The sequence below is a fragment of the Oratosquilla oratoria genome, chromosome 42, assembly GCF_046742065.1.
Source record: "Oratosquilla oratoria isolate Oo_2021 chromosome 42, ASM4674206v1, whole genome shotgun sequence".
NCBI lineage: Eukaryota > Metazoa > Arthropoda > Malacostraca > Stomatopoda > Squillidae > Oratosquilla > Oratosquilla oratoria.
The window spans coordinates 13,490,695-13,500,694 of NC_134818.1; positions in this window are offsets into that span (position 1 = coordinate 13,490,695).

Here is a 10,000-nt window from a genome sequence, read left to right on the forward strand (position 1 = left end):
TAGAAAGTAGGATTACATAGGGGTTAAGATGGCTGACATTTCATTGATGAAAAAATTAACCAATTCATTAAAGTGCGTGTGTGTGCGCGTATGAGTAGGGGCAATAGTGAGTATAGAAACGTCATTATACGTAAAAGTTGTTATCTTTGATACTGAGGCATTTAGTGTGTGTGTGTGTGTGTGTGTGTGTGTGTGTGTGTGTGTGTGTGTGTGTGTGTGTGTGTGTGTGTGTGTGTGTGTGTGTGTGTGTGTGTGTGTGTGTGTATGTGTACGCGTAGGTGTCTGTGTGTGTGTGTGTGTGTGTGTGTGTGTGTGTGTGTGTGTGTGTGTGTGTGTGTGTGTGTGTGTGTGTGTGTGTGTGTGTGTGTATGTGTGTGTGTGTGTACGCGCGCATTTGTGAGTATAGAAGCATCATTATATGTAACCAATTATGAAGAAACAAACCATTAGGTGTCCATAAGTACAGTAGGTAACTTCTCCACTGTTTCCTCTATACTCGATATTACACCAAATCATACCAATACACGAACCGTGCAATGACTCTGAGACATGAGATAAATGCTCCTTCCGCAGTTACGAAGGACAAGGGCGAATAATAAACGACAACAATAACAAGGGCGTTCAGGGAAATAAACCGCAGAGATGAGAGTCGTGCATGCGCTGCATATGGCGGTAAAATAAGGACCCAGAAGAATTTGACGACCGCTCTTGTAGTGAAGAAGTGACTTAAGAGGCAATGAAGGACAATGTTACGTTATTTTTCGTTTCTTAACTGGCCGGAATGGGTACCGTAGTCGTTTAGTGCATGGCTGAGAGGACTAGGGATGAGGATAAAGGAAAAGAAAGATGGAAAAGGAGGATGTTTCGATAGACGAAAGGAATGGTGGATTAGTTTTTGAAAGAAAATGGCATTAGATCGATCGGAAGAGGGACGAAAGTAGTCTGTTTGTAAGCAAAGAATATATATATTCCAGAAATACTTTTTGCAATATACTGACATGGAGACAGTTGGGTTAGACGCACGTTGGATAGGTGAGGAGGAAGAGATAAAGAGGGAAGATAGAAAAAGAAGAGGAAGAAGGAGTAGGAAATAGATAAGAAGAGGGTAAACGGAAAACGAGAGAGAAGAAGAGGAGGCTGGAAGAAGGAATAGGAGAGACAACAGCTTAAAAAGGAGGATAGGGAGGAGGAGAAGGAGAAGTAGATGTACGAGAGGGTCTAAGCGGAAGAGAAAATGAATTTGTAGCAGCGATAGTACAACCAGTAGGAAGAGGAAGAATATGTAAGAAGAGGAAGAGAAAGAAGATAAGGAGGAGGAAGAGCAGAGGCAGCAGGAGCAGCAGCAGGTGTAAGAGGAGGAAGAGGAAGAAGGTAAGGAGGAGGAAGAGGACCAGCAGCAGGAGCAGCAGATGTAAGAGGAAGAGGAAGAAGATAAGATGGAGGAAGAGCAGCAGATGTAAGAGAAGGAAGAGGAAGAAGATAAAGTGGAGGAGGAGCACCAGATGTAAGAGGAGGAAGAGGAAGAAGATAAGGTGGAGGAAGAGCAGCAGATGTTAGAGGAGGAAGAGGAAGAAGATAAAGAGGAGAAGAAAGAGGACCACCACCAGCAGCAGCAGATGTAAGAGAAGGAATAGGAAGAAGATAAGGAGGAAGAAGAGCAGAGGCAGCAGGAGCAGCAGCAGATGTAAGAGGAGGAAGAGGAAGAAGGTAAGGAGGAGGAAGAGGACAAGCAGCAGGAGCAGCAGATGTAAGAGGAGGAAGAGGAAGAAGATAAGGTGGAGGAAGAGCAGCAGATGTAAGAGGAGGAAGAGGAAGAAGATAAGGAGGAGGAAGAGGACCAGTAGCAGGAGCAGCAGATGTAATAGAAGGAAGAGGAAGAAGATAAGGTGGAGGAAGAGCAGCAGATATAAGAGGAGGAAGAGAAAGAAGATAAGGTGGAGGAAGAGCACCAGATGTAAGAAGAGGAAGAGGAAGAAGATAAGATGGAGGAAGAGCAGCAGATGTAAGAAGAGGAAGAGTAAGAAGATAAAGAGGAGGAGGAAGAGGAGCAGCAGCAGCAGATGTAAGAGGAAGAGGAAGAAGATAATGAGGAGGAAGAGCAGAGGCAACAGGAGCAGCAGTAGATGTAAGAGGAGGAAGAGGAAGAAGGTAAGGAGGAAGAGGACCAGCAGCAGGAACAGCAGATGTAAGAGGAGGAAGAGGAAGAAGATAAGATGGAGGAAGAGTAGCAGATGTAAGAGGAGGAAGAGGAAGAAGATAAAGTGGAGGAAGAGCAGCAGATGTAAGGGGAGGAAGAGGAAGAAGATAAGGAGGAGGAGGAAGAGGACCTACAGCAGCAGCAGCAGCAGCAGATGTAAGGGGAGGAAGAGGAAGAAGACAAGGAGGAAGAAGAGGAGGAGCAGCAGGAGCAGCAGGAACAGCAGTAGAAAAAGGAAGGAGAGTGGGCGGAGCTGGGTTTGGCACGGGTCGGAGGCCGGGCAAGTTCGAAGAAAGGATCTATTGCCTGACTTCAGGCCACAAGGCCAAGGAACAGAGGAAGGTCTCTTGGGTAAAACCAAAACGTAACTTAGAAAATGAAGAAAAACAAAATATTCTTTAAGGCAAAAATTAGAAATATGTTAAAACATGAAGGAAAGAACAGATACAGAAGACAATGTTATAATGTATAATCCCGCTGTCCCAATTTTTTTTAGATTAATTGGGCCAATACTGATGTCATCATGTTTTGGTAGAACATGTTTGACGTTAGTTAGAAAATGATATCTAGATTATGTCAGTTCTTCGAGTGAATTTATGAATACAACAAACATCTTGATATTCCTCTGAAAATACCTTTGTTGTTCCAGACTTAATACGACGGAATTATCTCATTTGTGCCTTCATGACGGGAGAGCCAATTAAAGAGTCTTGAATCTTCGTGATTTTTCACTATCTTCTTTAACACTTCGACCGTCACGAACTCTGCGAGGTGGCTAAGCATGAAATTCTTTGCTGGAGTACGGGGATTTAATGCCTTATGGGTGATCTACGAGGGGCTAGATTGTTTGTCTATGATCGACCCTAGGAAGTGAACATAGTTTATAATGGGTTTTTCCTTGGAATATCTCCACAAATACGGTGTGTTCCTTTTTTTTCAGAAAAAATATAGATACACAATAGATAAATGTAGCATTACTTATCTGTGTAATATATGTATGTACTACAAATGACATCATTTTAAGATACAAATGTGACAATTGACTTAAACAACATTAGAAAAACTTTACATACAAATAGAGCAACTGGACTTATACATCTCCAAATTGGTCGAATGCTTAATAGTTTGCTAACACCTGTTTAAGTTTACACCACTCCATGAATTCAAATATTCTGACCATAATACGAAGTCAATAACAAAAGCAAATTTGAGTAAAAAGAAGAGTTGAGAAGTTTGGTACTCTGAAAGAAAACTAAAAATACAGAAATAAGAGAGATAAATGGGAGAAATTGGAAACATAAATAGAAACATCATTCAAAAAAAAGAAAAAGGAGAGAGAAAAGGAGGAGAAAGGTGAGAGAGATGAAGTAAAAGAGGAGGAAGAGAGTAAGAGGTACGAAAAGGAGGAAAAGGAAAAGAAAGAGGAAAGGGAGTGAGAGAGAAAAGAAGAGGAGAAAGAGATACAAAAATGAGGAAAAGGAAAAGAAAGAAGAAAGGGAGTGAGAGAGAAAAGAAGAGGTGTAAGTATAAAAAGAGTACATAAAAGGAAGAGGAAGAGGAGGAGGAAAAGGAGGAATAAGAAAAGATAAAGAAATAGTAAGAGGAGCAAAGGACAGAGGAAGAGGTAGAGTAAGAGGTAGAAGTAGAAGAATAGGAAAATGAAGAGGAGGGGAAGAGGAAGTGGTAAATAAATAGGAGGAGGAGGAGGAGGAGGAAAAAGGGGAAAGGGAAGAGATACAGGAAGAGGTAGAGGTAGAAGAAAAAGAAAATGAGAAAGAGGAAGTGGTAGAGAAATAGGAGGAGGAGGAGGAAGGGAAAGGGGAAGAGGTAGAGGAAGAGGAATAGAAAGATGAAGAAGAGGAAGGGGAAGAGGAAGTGGTAGAGGAATAGGAGGAGGAGGAGGAGGGAAGGTAGGAAGAAAAGATGGAGGAATAGGAATTGGAAGAAGGGGAAGAAGCGAGGAAGAAGAATAGCAAGATGATGAAAAGGGATGGAAAGAGGTGGAATAGGATAGGAGGAGGAGGAATAGTAGGAGGAGGAGGAGGAGATGGAGGAGGAGGAGGAGGAGGCGAAGGAAGAGGAAGGCCCAAAACGAAGGATATACGAGGAGGACAGGAAGACGAAAGGAGGAAGTCGAGGCAGAAACTATGAAAATAATCAAATCCAGACCCGATTGGCTCAGAGAACGAGAAAGGATGTGATGTGTTGAGCCATGTCACCAACATGAAGAAGAAAAATGAGACAAATCAATTGAAGTCTCACATCCTCAGGTTCCGATACCGTGGTGTAGAGTTGCAGGGATAAGCTGTAATTTTTTTAGAGAATGACAAAAGTACAAAGAATATTTGCCTCATTGTTCCTCAAAGATTACGAGAGTTGGACGCTTTCAATTGCGTCTTCAGCGCCCAACCATTCAAGAATAAGAAGTAAATAAAAGTAGCCATTAAACTTAAATTGTCTTAACCATTTCTTCCTATTTGGTATGGTGAGGAACAAATAGCTTTTAGCCCGTTTACACTGGAAGATTTTATTATCTTTTTTGTCATTATTTATCGAAATGTTTTAAGTCTGGGGAAGAAAGATAAGTAAGGCTTGCTGACGCGTCGGGTTTTGCAATGAACGACTAACCATTCTTTCAAGAACGCATTCGTCCCTCTAGATTAGTCCTTCTGCCCAAGGCCGACTTCCAGCAGACTCTTCTTTAACACCTGGAAACCCAAAGAACCGAAGTAAAAAGATGTTGAAGGTCAATTGATCGTAGTGTAACTTTGACCTTTAACATGGACTGAGAATAGCAACGGTGGATACACACTCTGGGCCTGTGGGGGCGGTATGGATTGACATTCAGTCTAGACTCAGCCACAGAAACCTGCAGACCCTCTGCTTGTCTCCTGCGGCATAGAAGGTGAGACCTTTTGGTTGTGGGTCTCCCAAGAGAAGAAGAGGTCCAAAGGCTTTTCGAGTATTTTTCTTTTAATTTTTGTTTCAATGATGAGAACTCGACATCTTGAGGTACTTATTCACTTCAATTTAGTCTTGCAATTTACATGTACTTTATGTAACAAATGCCGGATGCTTTTATTCAATTGGAGTAGGGTCCCGTCCTGAAGCGGGTCGAGAACGATCGCGACCCAATTCACAATGGAGTCTGATCTTCCGTTGAATAAAATCCAAGGTTCCAAGCGTCCGTGATCATTTGCATCACTCACGAGGCATGGGAGCCAGCGTACGGACTACGCAGCATATCAAAAGAGAGACGGACACAGAAAGACACACAGAGAGTTAGAGGAAAAAGATATGGAGAAAAGGGCAGATAGAGAAAGGAGAGTGGGAGGAAGGCAGTCAGACAGACAAGCAAACAGGTAGATAGACATGCACAAAAGCTGACAAACAGATAGACAGATTGACAGAGGGACACACATGTACACACACACACACACACACACACACACACACACACACACACACACACACACACACACACACACACACACACACACACACACACACACACACACACACACACACACACACACACACACACACACACACACACACACACACACACACACATACACACACACGCACACACACACACATAGGTCCATGAAACTTGAGATAATTACAAGCACACGCTACCAATCCTCTCTCATGTTTTATATCCAGATAAGCCACTACCCAAATCATTCCCGGTTATTTACTCGATGTTACTGACTGCGTTTTCAATTAAAATTTATGCCCGGTCCTATCATGCCATCTGCCAGCGGGATATTGTAAAATGCACTCGTCTGATTCCTGTTTGCCTATGAGCCTATAGGGAGGATGTTACATAGGGTTAGAAGAGGTTGGGGCGTCTATGCCATGTCCATATACTCACTATCATTCATTTTCAATCTTCTATTTTTCATTGATAGACACAGAAGCTTTTTATACACAGAAGAAGTTACTATCCTTGAAGGTAACGTTTTGGATTTTTGCATTGATTTGAGATTGTTAATTGATAGGTTGATGTAAAAGCTCTTGATAGAAAGTAGATTTCTTGAAAAAAAAGAGGGCAAAGATATAAGGAAGATAAAAGTGTGAATGACCTTTGTAGTTCTTATTCTAGATAATACTAGATTGTTTCATTTAGTCGAATGACAAAATGGGCTCATAAATAGATACCTTCATCAGCCAGAATAAAGTATCTGAAATACGTCACTTCAGGAAAGTGATTCAGGAAAATTGAGTTTTCAAGCGGAAGGAGGAAAAGAGGATCAATAAAGAAGGGAGAAGAACTTTCATACTGGAATGAAAAAAAAAAGAGAAAAGCGTTTCAAAAAAAAAAAAAAAGAAAAGAGGAGGAAGACATAAAAAAAACAAGAATTTATGCTCAAACAGGAAAAACGGCGGATGGGAGAGGGGAGGGGTAAAGGAAGCAATAAGGGGATTGGAGAGGGGAGGAACGGGAAAGATGAAAGGGAGAGTGAATGAGAGGGAGGAGAGGAGGGTGAGTGGGAGAGGATGAGTGTAGGCTGAGGCTGAGGTTGAGGCAGGGGTGCATATTGAGGGTACGGGTCAAAGTATGAATGAGGGTAAGGTGAAGGTGAGGGTAAAGGTGAGGATGAGAGTAAGGGTAAATTTGAGGGTGAGAGTGAGGGTAATGGAGAAGGGGAGGGTAAGTAGGAGGGTAATGGTGAGGGTGAGAATGAGGGTGAGGCTGAGGGTGAGGCTGAGAGTGAGGCTGAGACTGAGGGTGAGGGTGAGGGTGACGGTGAGAATGAGGGTAAGGGTGAGGGTGAGGGTGAGGGTGAGGGTGAGGGTGAGGGTGAGGGTGAGGGTGCGGCTGAGGCTGAGGCTGTGAGTGAGGGTGAAGGTGAGGGTGAGGGTGAGGGTGAGGGTGAGGGTGAGGGTGAGGGTGAGGGTGAGGGTGAGGGTGAGGGTGAGGATGAGGTTGAAGGAAGGGGAATTGAATGTAATTAGAAGAGTAGATAGGAGACAGGATAAGCTGGGAAGGTGGAGAAACGAAAAGAAGAAAGAATGGGGAGAGGGAGAGAAGAAGTTGGGGAGAGAGAGAAGATGAGAAAGGAGAGAGATGAGGAGGGATAGAGAGATAAGGGAGGGAAATAAACGGTTACGCAGCGAGAGAAAATGGAGAGAAAACTCGACTGAAAGGAAGAATAGGAACAAGAAGAGGGAGAAGGAGTGGGGTCCTGGGAACAGAGCAAAAAGAGGTTTTCTTTGACCACGAAGAGAGCTAAAAGCCCATTCATAATGAAAACCTAAGGAGCCTCACTGGGGAGACAAGAAATCAGGAGTCAAAAAGGAGTAAGGTAAGAGTAGGAGGAGGGAGAGTAGGAGGAGGGAGAGTAGGAGGAGGGAGAGTAGGAGGAGGGAGAGTAGGAGGAGGGAGAGTAGGAGGAGGGAGAGTAGGAGGAGGGAGAGTAGAAGGAGGGAGAGTAGGAGGAGGGAGAGTAGGAGGAGGGAGAGTAGGAGGAGGGAGAGTAGGAGGAGGGAGAGTAGGAGGAGGGAGAGTAGGAGGAGGGAGAGTAGGAGGAGGGAGAGTAGGAGGAGAGAGAGTAGGAGGAGGGAGAGTAGGAGGAGGGAGAGTAGGAGGAGGGAGAGTAGGAGGAGGGAGAGTAGGAGGAGAGAGTAGGAGGAGGGAGAGTAGGAGGAGGGAGAGTAGGAGGAGGGAGAGTAGAAGGAGGGAGAGTAGGAGGAGGGAGAGTAGGAGGAGGGAGAGTAGGAGGAGGGAGAGTAGGAGGAGGGAGAGTAGGAGGAGGGAGAGTAGGAGGAGGGAGAGTAGGAGGAGGGAGAGTAGGAGGAGGGAGAGTAGGAGGAGGGAGAGTAGGAGGAGGGAGAGTAGGAGGAGGGAGAGTAGGAGGAAGAGGAGTAAGAGGAGAAGCAGGAAAAAAGTGAGGATGAGGAAAAGGAAGAGGAAGAGTAGGTGGAAGAGACAGAGAAGGGGAAAGAGATGATGGAAAAAGGATGAGGATGAGGATGTGGAGAAGGGGGAAGAGGAATAGGAAGAGGTAGAGTAGGTGGAAGAGGAGGAGGAGATGGAGCAGGAGGAGAAAGGAAAAATAAAGGATAAAGATGAGGATGAGAAGGAGGTAAAGGAGAGGTTTAAAGAAGGTGGTAGCTGAACGGAGGCATAGTTTATGTTAAAGATGACTAGTTTTCTTTATTCAGTGGCTTCTCCAATCATAAAAAAATCCGGGCTGACCCTGGTCAGTAGATATGTCACTAAAGACCCGAAAATATGGACTACATAAAACTTATGCAGTCAATAGCCTATACGGTGAAGAAAAAGAGAGGAACAGAGGATAGAGGAAGAAGAGGATGAAGAGAAGGAAATGTGATGGGAAAGGAAAGGAGAGAAGAGGGAATAGGGAAAGGAACAAAAAGAGAAAGAGAAATAAGAGATAGAGGAGATGTAGAAAGAGAAGGAAGAGGAGGAAGGGTGAACAAGAGGAAGAGGAAGAGAAGGAGGTCGAGTAGGAGAAAAAGGAGAAGAAAGAAGAGGACAGGAGAAAAAGGAGAAACCAAAAGAGAAAACAGAGAAGAAAGCAGTGGAGGAAGAATATGTGAATGAGGAGGACGAGGAGGAATAAGACGAGGAATAAAAGGAGGAGGAAGAAAAGGAGGAGGAAGAAAAGGAACAAGAGAAGGATGACATGAATGATTTGGAGACCAACCTCTGGGGTAGGAGAAAGAAGAGGAAGAAGAGTAGGAAGAAGAAGAGTAGGCGGAAGAAGAGTAGGAGGAAAAAGAGTAGGAAGAAGAAGAGTAGGAGGAAGAGGAGTAGGAGGAAGAAGAGTAGGAAGAAGAAGAGTAGGAGGAAAAAGAGTAGGAGGAAGAAGAGTAGGAAGAAGAAGAGTAGGAGGAAAAAGAGTAGGAGGAAGAAGAGAAGGAGGAAAAGAGTAGGAAGAAGAAGAGTAGGTGGAAGAAGAGTAGGAAGAAGAAGAGTAGGAGAAAGAATAGTAGGAGGAAGAAGAGTAGGAAGAAGAAGAGTAGGAGGAAGAGGAGTAGGAGGAAGAAGAGTAGGAAGAAGAAGAGTAGGAGGAAGAGGAGTGGGAGGAAGAAGAGTAGGAGGAAGAAGAGTAGGAGGAAAAAGAGTAGGAAGAAGAAGAGTAGGAGGAAAAAGAGTAGGAGGAAAAAGAGTAGGAAGAAGAAGAGTAGGTGGAAGAAGAGTAGGAAGAAGAAGAGTAGGAGGAAGAAGAGTAGGAAGAAGAAGAGTAGGAAGAAGAAGAGTAGGAGGAAGAAGAGTAGGAGGAAGAAGAGTAGGAGGAAGAAGAGTAGGAGGAAGAAGAGTAGGAGGAAGAAGAGTAGGAGGAAGAAGAGTAGGAGGAAGAAGAGTAGGAGGAAGAATAGAAGGAAGGCATGGATGGTCTGGAGGCCGACCTCTTGGGTCTAAGAATATCCCCGGACCGGAGGAGGACCGAAGGACCGGGGGACGCGCCAGCCTGAAGGAGACAATGGCGCCCGGCCATTGAAGTTTACCACCAAGGATCAACTCCCTCCCTCCTTCCCTCCCTCCTTCCCTCCTTCCCTCCCTCCCTCCCTCCCTCCCTCTCTCCCTTCCTCCCTCCCTCTCTCCCTTCCTCCCTCCCTCTCTCCCTTCCTCCCTCCCTCTCTCCCTTCCTCCCTCCCTCTCCCCCTCCTCCCTCACTCCCTCCTTCTCTCCCTCCCTTCCTCCCTCTCTCTCCCCCTCCTCCTTCCCACTCTTTCCCCCACTCTCTAGCGGTCCCACTCTCTCCCCCCCCACACGTCTCCCTCTTTTCCACTCTTTTTCCCAGTCTCTCTTTTCCACTCTTATCCCCC